This window comes from Diabrotica virgifera, chromosome 6 (assembly GCF_917563875.1).
Source record: "Diabrotica virgifera virgifera chromosome 6, PGI_DIABVI_V3a".
Lineage (NCBI taxonomy): Eukaryota > Metazoa > Arthropoda > Insecta > Coleoptera > Chrysomelidae > Diabrotica > Diabrotica virgifera.
This window is the reverse complement of record NC_065448.1, coordinates 135,768,026-135,784,988: the sequence shown is the minus strand read 5'-3', so window position 1 is coordinate 135,784,988 and position 16,963 is coordinate 135,768,026.

Sequence of the window (16,963 nt, the reverse complement as noted above, 5' to 3'; positions counted from 1 at the left end):
TTTTAAATGTCATAATGGGTATTCAATCCAAAAATATGTGAAAATAAAAAGTGCGAATAACTCGTGTTACGAGAGAAATGTAGTTTAAATAAAATTAAAGAACTGCAAGATAACAAATTACAGAATTAAGCGTTTCTAACTCCCCATTAGGTTTAGTTATTATATTATAGTATTAGGTCTATAAATAGGTATGGTAAATATGTACGTATTTACTAAAAAGTATGTTTTAGTTAGTTTATAAAAAAAGTTAATTATATTAAATAATGATTAAGAGTAAAAAATATTTGATATTTGTGTTCTCTTAAAAAAATTTAATTTATATTCTTACATTTGACCCTCCTAGGATAAATACTACAGTGTTCGAGTGAAAGGAGCAGATCATTATCTGTTAACAACTATAAACCGTTTATCCCTTTTCGTAAAATCCGTGAATTGAAGGTCCCCGACGATTTGTGGCACCTTTACGAAGCTTTTTTTCTTTAACATTTTAATAAAATACAGGGGCAATAAACAATAATCCAGACTCAAGACGTGGTCTGAAGGCAGGCGGCAGGTATCGACAGCATACAAAACACAACGTGACACAACGGAAGGCCGGCAATTGCAACAAGGGTTGTAAATGCAGGTTTTTCCTAATGATAAACATTACCATTATAAAAATATACTCTAATCTCTTTATATATGTAGAGAGAAATAATTAGGTCATTAGGTGAATGTATAATGTTAAAATTGGTACCTGTTTGAAACTACATTCTACATTCTGTTAAAATTTTAAAGCAAAAAATATAGTTTCATTCTTCACATCTTTATTTATTTCAATGTACATTTTATTCGAAATTGTTTGGCTCACATTATTACTACCAAAAAAGCAAGACCAGCAAGACTCTTGCAGCAAGACCAAGACCAAGAACAAGACCGGCTAGTGCAAGACCAAGACCAAGACCAAGACTGCCTTTTAGCTGCAAGACCAAGACCAAGCTTGCAAGAACAAGACCAATACCAAGACTAGCCTGGTCTTGGTCTTGTTCTTGTTTTGCTCATCACTAGACCAGATAGTGTTGGCACAATAATATGATAACCTAGCTAGATTATATGATACCAAAACCTATACAGGAATATCTAGAATGGGGTTTAGAAGTAAAAATGGAGAAAGCTAAATATATATTGGAAGAGAACAGCAGGATCTACAGATATAAGATGCAAATTATCTAGATTTGCAAATTTCAAACAATGGTACATTAGACAAAGGTAGGTATAAGATACATGCATACTCAGAGTGCGGGAGCTATCTCACAAATGGAACCGAACGATATCCTAGGACAACAAAGGACGAATTTACAACACACATTTACATAGCATGGTTACGTACGGCTCGGACGTGTATGAAATGACTGTGAATGAAAAGCCCTATTATTGTAAATAATTGTGATCCGAGCAGTAAATTAAGGAATATGAGTTATGATCGAGCAGTAGGGGAGAGATTATTTTAAATATGTAGGTATTATGTGCAGAAATAAAATACTCAGTAAGGATATTTTTTATGCACCCGCTTATGATCAAATTAGATGTTTTCGAAAGTCATACCGCTACGACTACTAGGGACGTGTAAGATATTTTTAAAACGTTACTATTTACAAGTACGGAAATACCGATTTTAAGTTGCCTACTCAATTCAGTACAAGGATCAGATACATCAGTATTTTGTAATCAGTATTTGTACTCAGTACCACTGAGAACCGGTATCAAAAGTAACCGTTACATGTCCGCACTAATTTGGCCCGACTCTATTCGCCACGTCGATAGCCAACGGTTGGGTTGGGTTGTGTTCAATATGCGGCACGCTAGAAAAATAAATGCACGGGTCACCCGTCCCGCCGGCGCAGGTTGTGTCTGGCTTAGGTTCAATTTGCGCCGGGCCTTAGGGTTAATCCCAACATGGACCGTTCCATTGCCCTCTGTGTTGTTCGAATTTTGTTTGCGGACGTCTGAGTGAGCGTTAGCGTTTCTGCACCATAGATTAGAACCCGAAGAACACATTGATCAAAGACTTTTCAGGAGGCATAATTGGCCTTGTAGGAAGCTGCAAAGACAATGGTCAAAGCTGGAATTCAGGATCACGATACAATTATGTCCTCGGATATCCAATCAATTCGAAATCGTTGATAAATTCTTTCAAACGACAAAGATAACAAAGTAGAAAAATGCCAAAATAATAAAGAATCCGATATAGCAACTAAGGACGGTACGGAGAATATGTGTTTCGGATCTGAATCCGAACCTCTCGGTTCAGTATTGTGAGGAAACCAACTATATTAAAATTACAATCAAGATGCCCTAGAAATAAACAAACCGAGACACGTTGAATGTTACAAGAAGCACTCCCAAATCATGATTTAGGATGCATGTACATTGCAAATCCCAAATCATTATTTACAAAGTTTTTTACATTGTAAATCATGATTCGGAAGTGCTCCTCGTAACATTCAACATGTCTTGGTTTGTTTATTTCTAGTGCATCTTTATTGTGATTTTAGTATAACTCCTTTGCGTAGTGATAAATGTCTGGAGGTCATAGTCGCTAACCTCGTACAAGAACCCAAACATTGGTGGGCTCAGCCAATCAGCAATGTGTTTCCGGTGTGATGGGAGGCAAGAGACGTTCATGTGGGAGCCTATCCAACCTTTTTTATTAACGCAAGGCAGCAGTGGTTCTACTTACACGAACCAACCCTCAAATAGTTGTTTGCTAAGATAATAAATGGAGAGGATAAAAAGATACTATGTGAGGGGTAAATAAAGACCATTTTATAATGTTCGCTGCTAATTATCTGATCAGGTTGCTTGTTATATTTAGAGATTGGAATTTTATTATGGAATTTATTATTGTTATGCAAAGTCCTGATAGCTGTTCTGTTTTTCTTAATTACCTACATAATCCCTGGTCTAAAATCATCTAAAAATATTCTTATACAATTTTTTATCAAGCATCCTAGTACCTCTCCATAAGGAAAAAATTTCCTGTGGCTGGCTGTATACCATTAATTAAAAAAATTGAAGAAAAAATCTTCTGTGTAAAAGGAATATTTATTTGAAAACCCCAATAAAGGGCTACATTAAAAAACAGAACGTTTTCGCTCTAAAGAGAGCATCATCAGTGTTGATGAAAACGTTCTGTTTTTTAAGGGAGCCCTTTATTGGGGTTTTCAAACAAATATCTCTTTTACACAGAAGATTTTTTCTTCAAGTTTTCCTAATATCTCTCTTCAAAAAGGGAGAAAAATCGGACCCGGAGATTTAGGAATTAATATATTAAACACAACACTAAAGTTAACGACCAGAGTAATAAACAAACTGAAAAAAATTATAACATTAGCAGAAGAACAACAAGGATTTAGGTCGGGAAGATCATGCACCGACGCTATCTTATTATAATGAGGCAGGTTCAAGAGAAATCGTTAGAATACAAAAACCCGGCATACTTAAGTTTCGTGGACCTTAAGAAGGCATTTGACAGCGTCAAATTAAAGGACGTTATCCATTTATTGTACGCAAGAGAGGTACCTTTAGGAATAATTAAAACGAGCCAAAATATCTACCATAACAACACAATAAAAGTAAAAGTGGATGAAGAACTAACTGACCCAATTGAAGGTGGCAATGGGATAAGACAGGGAAACTACCTCAGTTCTCTATTGTTCAATCTGATCATGGATGAAATGGAAAATAGGATACCAAATGGGAGAAAAACAATAATCTGCTATGCAAAAGACGCAATACTAATCTCTTAAAGTGAAGATGATTTACAACTTATGCTGCACCAATTTAATATAACCGCCAGAAAATTTAACATGTTAATTTCCCCAAAAAGGACTAAATGCATGGTTATAACAGCAAATCTAAGAAGGTGTAAATTGGAGGATCAGATGATAGAACAAGGCATGGAGGTTAATATCTAGGCATCACATTATCTAGCTATGGAAAGCTCGAAATAGAAGTGGAAGATCAGGTGAATAAATCAAACAGAGCCGCGGGCTGCCTGAATGAAACAATATGGAGAAATAAAAATATCGGAAAAGAAGTGAAAGGCAGAATTTACAATATAGTCATCAGACCAATAATGACATACGCGACAGAAACACGACCTGATATAGAAAGGACAAAAAGAATGCTAAAACAGCAGAGATGGAAACACTTCGAAAAATCGATAAGACAAGACACTGTGATAGAGCTAGAAGGGCAGATATACGACGGAGATGCAAGGTGGACAACATTAATAACTAGGTGAAAACAGAAGAGTAGAATGAAACGACCACGTAAGACGAATAACAACAAATAGACTAGTAAGAACGGCGAAAGACGGTTTCCCAATAGGAAGACGATCGTGGGAATACCACGAAAACGATGAAATGATAACTTACTGGAGGCACATTGAAAAACAGACAGTCATGTCTATAGAAAAAGAAGAAGAAGAAGAAGAAGGTGTTTTTTATATTGTGTGTTAGTGTTTTCTTTTTAATATTTCTAACTCTTGCTAGTCTGTTTTGCATCGCTTCTTGTTTTAACTAATTGGTTTTTTGGCTCTAATCGTGATATTTCTTAAATCTACATAATTAGAATACTTCGTCTTTAATTATCACAAACTGATATGATTGTGAATCATATCATAATCGTTGAGCTATCGATTTAGTTTTATTTTATTATACGACCGTTTGTATTTTCACAGTTATGACGTAGGACGTAGGGGATAAAATGACAGAAGAAGTCTTAACCTTTTCCGCATAAGACCCAACTCACTATTTATTCAACCAATCCAGAGCCCATCTTATATTTCACTGTTATATAACATGAGAAACGTGGAGATAAAGGGAGTTCTGAGAAAATAATACGATTCTTTCGGTTTTCCATCTTATTGAAAAGTTGGACTTTATTTCAGGATATCCCATAGGGAATACAAGAAAAAATGGCTCACATACATTTCCTAAAACAACTGATCCCTATGCGTGGGTCTAACTGGGCAATTTATTTAATCGCAGAAAGTTAAGTAAAATGTTATTAAAAAATCTTTTTAATTTAATCATTGTAAAAAACATGAACACAATAGTTTATGTGGAATGTAATTTTCATTGACTATAGAAAACCTTTAATTAAAATAATTCTACCCTGAATTTATTAATGACAGTTGTTCAAATTCTTTATTTTTAATTTTGGCCTTCAGGTGAAAAGGCTTTTTCGCGATTTTTATAATAAAAACTGTATTGCTTTCTATCTAGATGTCGCAAAAAATGAAGAATTTATGTTTTTCACGAAATAAACTGTTTGGCAAAGTTAGGAATATTTTTAGGCTGAATTTAAACAAAATAAAAATGGTACAATAAGCATAATCTGATTTATGCTGATTATTTCATACATAGAACTACTATGTAATTGAATACATAGAAATGCTATGTATTTCAGTCTTGCTGTACGACGCAGAGGCATGGACACTGACGGAAACATTAATGAGAAAGCTGGAGGCATTCGAAATGTGGGTGTATCGACGTATCCTCAAAATATCCTGGACGACTCACATCACCAACGTAGAGGTACTGAGCCGAATGTGAAAACAAAAATAAATCTCTTTCACAATTAAGAAACGGAAACTTGAATACCTCGGTCATATTATGAGATATGATAAATACCATATACTCCAACTGATAATACAGGTTAAATAGAAAGCAAACGCGGACCCGGAAGAAAAAGACTCTAGAGGCTTCAAAACTTACGCCAATGGTTTGGACTAACATCGATCGAGTTATTCAGAAACGCCGCAAACAAAATTAAAATTGCTATGATGATAGCCAACGTCCGCAACGGATAAGGCACATAAAGAAGAAGATAGAAATACTGATAATTTTAAAATAAATTATGAACATCTGTTTTATGCTGAGTATTTCATTCATAGCAATTCTGACCAATATAAACCTACAAAATAAAAATTTATTTCAGCGATTATTCCATTCATAGAGATTTTGACCAATACAAACCTACATAAATAAAAATTTCCGCCATTATTTTTTTGATTTAAATTCCAATCGTGTAGTAAGATTTTTCATCACGTGTTTAAATCTGACCAATCAGATTATTATTATAATGGCAATAATCTACATTATTATACTGAGAATAATATTAAAATATTTTTTTCTGTTTAGTAATAACGATCGACGAGTTGTCTGGTTTTGAGAACGGTCGTCACATTCAGTGGTGTCATCGTGTGGGAACGCGTGGGAACGCCGTTCCCTCACTGGTTAAGAAAAGAAAAAAAAATAATAGAGAATTTAGGTTTTGTAAACAAAAATTAGCAGTGCGTTCCCGCACTGCTAATTTTGCCATGACACCACTGGTCACATTTAAGAAAATGGACTGAATGAATGAGCCCAAGTGTAATTCGGTAAGATTATTTCATGAATAAAACCGTATAAGGAAAGGCGAAACCCAAACGACTCCATTTTTAAACAAATAAATATTTAAAAATAAAATCTTTGGATTTTTTAAGTTGGAAACAGATTCTCTCTTTATAAATATTTCCTATCCTTCTAAAATTTGCAAGGAGAAGGGGTGATAAATGCAGAGACGTGGGGAGTCTATAATGGCACTCCACAACACATCAATTCATCGAGGCAAAGATCATCAAATTTGTTTCCTAGTACTCAATACGTGAGTAAAAACGCAGGTAGGTAAAGGCATTTAATATTAAATTACGATTCAGAGATCATTACCATCTCTCTATGGACCATTTCAACTTCTTGGTATCTTTAGGAGAGCCTGTAATGATGCTCTGAATCGAAATTAGATATTTTCGCCAAGTGTGCCAATTACAATGAAATAATTAATATTTAGACGCACTCGCGACCTCTATTAAAGGAAAGGCGAAACCCAAGCCACTCAATTTTTAATCAAATAAATATTTAAATATAAACTCTTTGGATTTCTTAAGTCGGAAACAGATTTTCTCTTTATAGGTACCTATTCCTATCCTTCTAAAATTTGCAAGGAGAAATAGTGATAAATGCAGAGACGTGGGGTGTCTATAATTGCACTCCATAACACATCAATTCATCGAGGCAAAGATCAACAAATTTGTTTCCTAGTACTCAATACGTGAGTAAAAACGCAGGTGGGTAAAAGCGTTTAATATTTAATTACAATTCAGCGATCATTACCATCTCTCTATGGTACGCCAAACCGTATAAATAATTTTATTGATATATTCGTCTGAATATTTGCTAAGCCTGCTCATGCTGTTCACTTAGACAAGTTGTTAAACATTAATTAAGTATTGTGATATAAATCTCACTGAATGTTTATTTACAAAAACTTGAATTTTGTATATGAGTATTAAAAAAATAATCTTTCTAATATCCCATGATAGTAAGAATAAATAAGAAAATAATGTTCCAGTTTGTTTCTCAAACTTCGGATAGTCACTCGAGCCCTGCGGGCTCTCGTGTCTATTGCCAGGCAACAAGTTTTCGAAAAATTGTTACATTATTTTCAATTTATTCTTACTCTCTTGTGATATTAATATTGATTATTTCCTTCATAGGAGATTCTGACCAATAGAAAGCTACAGAAATAAAAATTAATCTGATAATTTTTGATAATATCCCGTCGTCAAGTATATTACGTCAGATGCCCTTCGTTGCTACGGAAAAATACATTCGGTGACATTAATGAAAATTAATAGGTTTGTTCGTAGTACGATCCAATCGATCAGCAACCGTTGCCAACCATCAGACGCATGCGCAGTTAACAGTTAGCGCTGCACAGTTAACAGTTCGAGTTCGTAGACTACGAACGCGCTTGCGTCTGACGGTTGGCAACGGTTGCTTATCGTTCAACGAACAAACCTTTTAAAAATTATAAAAGTGATGACTTTCAACCGTCAAATATTTATAACAACTGTGTGTTTAATTGTACTAATTTGTACTTACGTAAATAAATCACAATAAAATTTTGGTTTTGAACAGTTTTATTCGTGAAATAATCGCAACAAATTGCACTCGATCTCTAAAATTATTATCGAATTTTTGCCCTCGTGACACTTTGACATAATTTCACTCCCCTTCGGGTCGTGAAATTAAAACTGTCAAAGTGTCACTCGGGAAAAATTCGATAATTTTAGAGCTATTGTGAAATTACTACTGATTATTTCATTCATAGGAGATTCTGACCAATAGAAAGCTACAGAAATCTAAATTAAACTGATTATTTTTTAATGATTTTAACTTCCAATCGTATAGTAAGATATTTGATCACGTGTTTAATTCTGTCCAATCAGATTAAAATTATACTGAGAATTATCTACTGTAAAAAATTACCGATATAATTTTTTTAAGTAGATTGTTTCTGTTTAATGGCAACCAGTTTCCTAGTTTTGGCAACTGTCACATTTAAGAAAATTTCCATAATATATGTAGGGGAGACCGGGGCTGGTTGACGCATTTTTTACATTTTTGGACCTAGATGCTAAATTAAAAGATTTAGTACAACTTTTTGCTCAATGTATGAAAATTTAATCTTTTGCGCAAGAGATGTTGTAAAAATAAACATCTTACAGACAATACTTTATGTTCAATTTGAGAAAGAAAATTGTATGTCACTGTGCGCCAACCAGCCCCGCCACGGGGTTGGTTGACGCAACACATGGGGTTGGTTGACACCCATATTATAAAGTAACAAAACAACGAAATAATAAACACAAACTTTATTATTAATGAAAAACACTGGTGTATTTAAATTTCTAGAATCTAAATTTAACTCAAATAATAAATTAGGTATAAAACCAACAGCATAAAATATTTCCTTTTTTTTTTACTTTTAAGTGCAACCAAATTTTGAATGAAATAAAAGTTATAAATCGTTTTTTTAGTTACTAAAAAAGATTTAAATAAAAAGTATATGACCAAATACATATTCTGTAAGTAAACTTAATTTTAGATAGGTAGTCGCTTTTACAATTTATGCAAATAAAAAAATTTCAGGATCACTAGCACAAGCTTCGTGTGCCCACTTTTTGCAACTACTACATTGTATCCACTTTTTTTATGAGGCGCTATTTTGATACGTGTCTAAACAAAAGAAACAGAAGCATTCTTCACCCTCCGAGTCGATGTCCTTAACAACTTTCCTCTTATTTCGTTTCTTTGATGCAGCTTTCTTATCTGGGGAAGTGCTTCCTTTAAGAGTTTTACTATTATTTTACACTTCTTCAACAGATTTTTTTTATTGGAGTGTAGGTTAAAATTACTGCCTCACGCTTCCTTCTTTTATATTTTGTATCCTGATTTCTAGCCGCTGCTTTTGGTAGTGGTTTCAAAAGGAACGGACACTCTGCTCTTTTTGATTTTGCATTGATTTTTGTTGTAAGATTACTTTTAGAATCCTTTGAGCACAACTTCGATCCTTCATCAATTTTGCTCAAAGATCTTTCAATATGTTTGTGAGCATCAAGTGCCTTCAAACACTCTGGTTGCAGCTGTTCGTTGGATTGGTGTGACACTTTTGTGGGACCTTCAAAACTTGAAGGTTCGCTCTTTGGCAGTCCCTGTTATGGATTTTCCACATATTTTTATCTCACTAACTGCTCTTAACATAGTATCTGGTGTAGTTTTACCTTTTTCGGACTTCCTTTTAAAAGAACGCATTTCCTAAAGCAAAATTTCAAATCAGTAAAACTATATTTATGCTCGGGGAAGGTTGACGCATGCGTCAACGAGCCCCTAATTGAATGCGTCAACCAGCCCCAGAGAATAATTTTGGATAATTATGGTAATCGACTCTATATTAATTAGTTTTTGGAAAATATAATGATTGTATCTTATAGTAGTACTTCCAAGCTTCAATAAAAACAAAGACCGAAGTATTATCTTTAAAAATGGGATTTCTAGAACAAAAAATGTATGATAATAAAAATTTACTCATCATTGTAAAAAAACTACAAAACGCTCTGTACATCCTATTAGTTTTCGCGCCAAACTGAAACTACCTTCCGAGAGTGCGCTCTGTGGGAAGCCTTGGAACTTGTGTAAACGCGTGATTGCCAAGTTTCTTAGTTTTAAGAAAATTGCACTGCGTCAACCAACCCGGTGCGTCAACCAGCCCCGGTCTCCCCTACGTATTAAAAAATAATCTTACGAATATCACACGACAATAAGAATAATTAAGAAAATAATGCTTCACTTTTACTCAAATTTGTTGTCATTGGGCAATAGCCACTCGAGCCCTGCGGGCTCTCGTGTCTATTGCCAGACAACAAATTTTCGAAAAACTGTCGCATTATTTTCAATTTATTCTCACTCTCTTGTGATATTATACCCGACAATTTTTGATAATATCGCGTCGTCAAGTATATTACGTCAGATACCATTCGTTGCTACGAAAAAATACATTCAGTGACATTAATGACAATTGATGTTTTAAAAATTATAAAAGTGATGACTCTCAACCGTCAAATATTTATAACAACTGTGTGTTTAATTGTACTAATTTGTACTTACATAAATAAATTACAATAAAATTTTGGTTTTGAACAGTTTTATTCATGAAATAATCGCAACAAATTGCACTCGATCTCTAAAATTATATAGAATTTTAGAGCTCTTGTGCAATTACTATAGTCCAGAAAGCCACTGCGCATCCGCTAGGAAAAATATTCTGATTCCGATTTTTTGCACAATCTAACTCAAAAAGGACTCCTTTTAACTTTGCATGTTGCCAGGACCAAAAGATGGTAAAAAATTTTTTAAGCGTTTTTTTTTTGTTTTTTTTTGTTTGTTTTTCCTAAAATAATTTTTTTTGCATGGAAAAAAGTTTTTTTAGGTTTTTTGGATCATTCCAAATAGAAAAGGTATGTAGTGACTTTCCTCTAAAAATGATAGTTTTTGACATATAAGCGATTAAAAATTGAAAAATTGTGAAATTTTTAACCCTCAAAAACTATGTGAAAAACTGAAAATTTGAATGTTGCCAAGGTAGGTAGATATTCTTTAAACATCGATTGATAAAATCCCGAAGAGTCTTTTGCAATACAATATTCAAAACTCCTTTGTTTTTTAATTGCTATTCAAGCGTGAGCGACACTATTTTTCCACCGACAGTATGGTGCAAATGAAAGGAATAAATTCGTTATTTCGTAAACCGGCGACTTTAAGGAAAAATCCCGAAGCAGGTCGATTTTTATTTTTAAGTTATGATTTTGTGGCATATATGGTATACTAGTGACGTCATCGATCTGGAAGCGATGACGTAATCGATGATTTTTTTAAATGAGAATAGGGGTCGTGTGCTAGCTCATTTGAAGGGTTCTTCAATTCTCTATTCAGTAGTATAAACATTTACATAATTATTTATACAGGGTGTAAAAAAATTTTTTATTAAATTAAATTATTTGACAAAAAAATAAGTAGAATTACACCCTGTATAAATAATTATGTAAATGTTTACATTAGTGAATAGAGAATTGAAGAACCTTTCAAATGAGCTACCACACGACCCCTATTCTCATTTAAAAAATCATCGATTACGTCATCACGCCCAGACGGATGACGTCACTAGTATACCATATCGTCGGCTTACTGCCAAAACCAACCAACTCCATTTTTAAAAGTTTTGAGAAATCTACCTTTTAAACTTTAATTTGAAATGAAAAATCGTCTGAATTTAAATAATGATTTAATAATTGAAAAATATGACAAAAATATTATTCAGTTATTAAATAATTTTTTAAAATTCAGTCGATTTTCAATTTCAAATTAAAGTTTAAAACGTAGACTTCCCTAAACTTTTAAAATGGAGTTGGTTAGTTTTGGCAGTAAGCCGACGATATATGCCATAATATCATAACTTAAAAATAAAAATCGACCTGTTTCGGGATTTTTCCTTAAAGTCGCCGGTTTACGAAATAACGAATTTATTCCTTTCATTTGCACCATACTGTCGTCGGTGGAAAATAGTGTCGCGCACGCTTGATTAGCAATTAAAAAACAAAGGAGTTTTGAATATTGTATTGCAAAAAACTCTTCGGGATTTCATCAATCGATGTTTAAAGAATATCTACCTACCTTGGCAACATTCAAATTTTCAGTTTTTCACATAGTTCTTGAGGGTTAAAAATGGCCGATTTCGCAATTTTTCAATTTTTAATCGCTTATATGTCAAAAACTGTCATTTTTAGAGAAAAGTCACTAAAGACCTTTTCTGTTTCGAATGATCCAAAAAACCTAAAACAACTTTTTTCCATGCAAAAAAAATAATTTTAGGAAAAAACAAAAAAAAACGTCTTAAAAATGTTTGACCAACTTTTTGGTCCTGGCAACATGCAAATTTGTTAAAAGGAGTCCTTTTTGAGTATGATGGTGCAAAAAATCCGAATCAGAATATTTTTCCTAGCGGATGCGCAGTGGCTTTCTGGACTACTACTGATAATTTTTTTTGATAATTTCCCGTCATCAAATAAGCAGGTGCTTCGTTATTACGCAAATTTAAATTATTAAATAAAAATTCAGTGGCATGAATCACAATTAATTTTTTACAACTTGTCAAAGAGAACAACATGAGCATGCTGAGCAAATATTCAGGCGAAGATATCAATAAAATATTAGTTAAAATGATTTAAAAAATACGGTTTTATTATGAAATAGTCTTACCGAATTACACTCTAGTTCCTAAAGTTATCGATTTGTATTGCCCTCATGACAATTTGACATAATTAAAACTGTCAAAGTGTCACTCGGGATACAAATCGGTAATTTTTGAGCTCTTGTGTAATTTACAACTGAAAATCTATTAATCTCTAAGTTTCGTAATATAAAAAATAAAACCATTATCAGTGACAAATTCTAGTAACATCGTTGATTGAATACACGAATTCGTGTATTCAATCAACGGTAACATCTAGTAAAATGAAAGAAATCATTCTGAAATTTTGTAATCAACGAGATTTTCATGAGCTTCAATAACCACTATTAGAACAATATTTTGGAATATTTGGGATCTACTGTCTAGTTCTAGGAACCATACTGGAAGTATGCTCAAAGTAGGAAGGAAGGGCAACGTTGAGGATGACAGCAAATAGCCCATACTAGAGCTTGATATATTGTAAAAGGTTCTGCACAATATATGGAAAGTGCTTATTTAACTTAAATATTAGGGATTCACTGAAGTGTTTTGAGAGAAAAATCCTCAGAAGAATCTTTGGACCTTATCACAACCCGAATACGAACTAATACCAAATGAGAACAAATGCCGAGGTCAAACAGATGTATAGGGCTAACGACGTAGTGTATTAAATAGTGTGTTGTTACTGCCTTCTGGTTCTAATTAATTAAAAAGACTAAACACGTCTTACTATACACTATATTTTATTCACTGGTATCCAATATCTAAACAATAATATTAATGATTCATAGCGCCTCGCCTTACTACATACTAACTTCTAATAATTATTTGTATATCTATATCCATATTGATTGCTCAGCGTGTTTTTATACCTATCTGAACCATAACAAATATAGTTCAAGTTCACTCGTAATAAACATGTGATACAAACTATAAGCTATTGTTTTTATGTATGTTCAATACCCTAAAGGTTAATAACATCATATTTAAATTATGATTTATACAGAGGGTTCATAATATACCACATCTCCGCCGTTTTTAAAAAAAAGAAAGTCCTAAGAAGAGAAGAATATCTGACGGTATATTCCTCTTTCCCTTTTACAAAATGTTTATGGTTACCTAATACTATTTTCAAAAATTAAATTTCCTAACTATCCTAACTAACTATAACATGGTACGTTTCAGAGTTTTTTTTAATCCTAAAAATTGTTTATTATTATCACTAATTCACTTTCTGTTCCGTCTTGCTTTTTAGTCTTTTCTTCATTCACAAAACAGTGTCCACATAAAAACAGTGACTAAACTTATTGGGATTTTTAATATAGTCTTTTAGTGCCTATATGCATCTCCTATAAGCAGGGGAATAATCTAATCTACCTAACTAAAAATCTCTTATCTAACTAAAAGTCCTAAGCTAAGCTAATATTACTCGAATAAGTAAAAAAATGTATCCTTTAGTCTATTAATAATTCCTATTTCAGTCTTCTTTTGATTTATTTATATACGCCTTACTAACTTTAAAATATTGTAGCTATAATAAAAATGTAATCTCTCTAAAAAACTTCTAATGTGTCTCTAAAAAACTTCTAATAACTCTCTTGTACCTATAATAAAGATTTAATCTCTCTAAGAACTTCACTTTTTGTGTCCCTTTGCTTACTATCTACTAACACTATTGTAAGATATTGTCTATCCTTAATTCAAACACTTCCATTTTCCGCGAAAATTTAACCTGAATTCATTATATACAAAAAATAAGTTATTTATAATTTACGTTACTTTAGAGAAAAAAAATTTACAGCTTTAATTCTTAGACATATTTCAATGATTAGCTACTTATTTGTTTAGTATCTTCTTAATTTTGCTTCTTTTCTTGCAATTTTTATGTGTCTTCTTTCATTTTTCCCACATATTTTACTAAAAATTCTCTTTTTTTTCTATTCTTCTTCTTGTCTGGTACTACAACTATATTTTCTTCATATAATAGCACTTCTACAGTGTACATAATTCATCTTCATATACATATTTCATATAACAATCATATATCATTTCATATAACATCATAATCATCACTTCATATACTAGCTCCGATACCTTCGTTTTACCTTAATAAAAGAGGTTTCACTCGGAAGTCTTAGTTCTCCGCCAATATTAACCCGAATTTTCGCCCCGATCTGTACGCACCATAGAGGTGGTATAGTTAACTCAAAACACGAAATAGGTACTTTATGCGGTTAAAATTCTTCTAAAAATATCACAACCTCAATCCCTTGCTTTGAGGCCGTTGTTTATTCACGAATAATCATGAATAAAATAGGTACCCTTCAAAACACAGAGTGGGTCTCTAATAAGCTTTCAAGCTTCTATAAATCATTAGTACCTTCCTAATTTGACAAGAGCAGTGGGTTTCTTATTTCTCTAGTTGCCTCATAATATTTAGCTTATAATATTGTTAGTTCTTTTCCAAATTATTTATCTCGACTCTTCAGGTCGGTTCGTTAAAAATATATCTCTTGCTTATAGCAAATGTTTGTCTTAAAGCTCTTATATCAACGTATGTCTTCACTAATCATTATTCATTAAAAAAATATCATTTATCACTCAAAAAATATTAATTCAGGTTCATCTCATACAAAATTTAACACAAAATCGATGAAAATGTATCTATAGAATCAATAAATATCAATAATAAAAACAAAATGGCTAATAAAAATTCAATAATAGTATACATATTCGATACAAATTCAATTCAAAATTCAAAAACAGCCTATGCAAAAGTTAGATAAAAATATTCAAAATCAGTGCAAATCTCATAATTCAATAGAATTTTTTTTTGGAAAAAATTCGATATTCCGTACAATATTTAAAAATAACCGTACTAAAAATCGAAATCGGATAGAGATTTTTCAAATAAATTTAATAACAATTCAAAATTCAATAAAAATTCAAGAATAGCATATATAATAAACTTCTATAAAAATATTCAATTCAAAAATCACTTCATATTTTAAAATTTATAGATATTCTTAAAAAAAATCGATACTTCATAAATTATTCAAAAATCAGCAAAGATAAATATTCAATGTTCAATAATAATATAAAACGAGGGAAGCATTTTTAATAAAGATAGACATTCTTACTTACATTTTATTTCCACTTTGTCTTTACACTGTCGCTCACTGGGTTTCCTGTCCATCTTCGCCGTCTCCGTTTCCAATTTGTTGCCGCCATCTCTGCTCCTTTCAGAAGACCTCCTCTAATCTGCAGGATCAGCCATGTATTAAATAGTGTGTTGTTACTGCCTTCTGGTTCTAATTAATTAAAAAGACTAAACACGTCTTACTATACACTATATTTTATTCACTGGTATCCAATATCTAAACAATAATATTAATGATTCATAGCGCCTCGCCTTACTACATACTAACTTCTAATAATTATTTGTATATCTATATCCATACTGATTGCTCAGCGTGTTTTTATAAACAAATATAGTTCAAGTTCACTCGTAATAAACATGTGATACAAACTATAAGCTATTGTTTTTATGTATGTTCAATACCCTAAAGGTTAATAACATCATATTTAAATTATGATTTATACAGAGGGTTCATAATATACCACAGTAGTCCAAGATATTAAATACTAACGTCTAAGATGGGCAGGTAATATCCATAGAGTCCCTAAAGCCGCCTTGCGAAGCTAATCTGGGAGGAAGCCCCGACAGGAAGAAGACCCTTAGGACGTCCAAGAATGCGATGGAGAGATAACATACGATCAGAATTAACAACAATGGGGCTAACCACTGACCTAACTATCATGGACTACCGTTCGAGATGGAAGCGAGTTGTGTAGTCAGCCAAGAACAACCCCGGCTTGTAGTGCTACGAAAAGAAAAAGAAGAAGATTCTCGGAGGTTCTGAATATATGCAGTACAACCTTCTCCCAAAACTTTACTTTTAAAAGACTAAGTTTTCAATTTAATAGCACATTTCGAAGAAGGTTAAGCGGTAAACAAATTTATTGAGTTTAGAATATAAGGCTCTTTAAAAAATGGTTGTTCATTTGAAAATGGTTATTCATTTTTGTAAGGCTTTTTGTTTAGCAAACGAAAGTAATTTGATGTCTCCGAGAATTTAACAAAATCGAAAGCAGTATACAAATTAAATTGGTTCTTGAGAAATGATAATATGGGTAGTGGGTAGAAAGGATGTTTTGTGATTGGTGGAAAATGATGGATGGAAGGGATGAGAGTGTTGAGTCTGATTTTTACGAGAGAAAAATAGGCACTGTGTAATGAATATCTGGA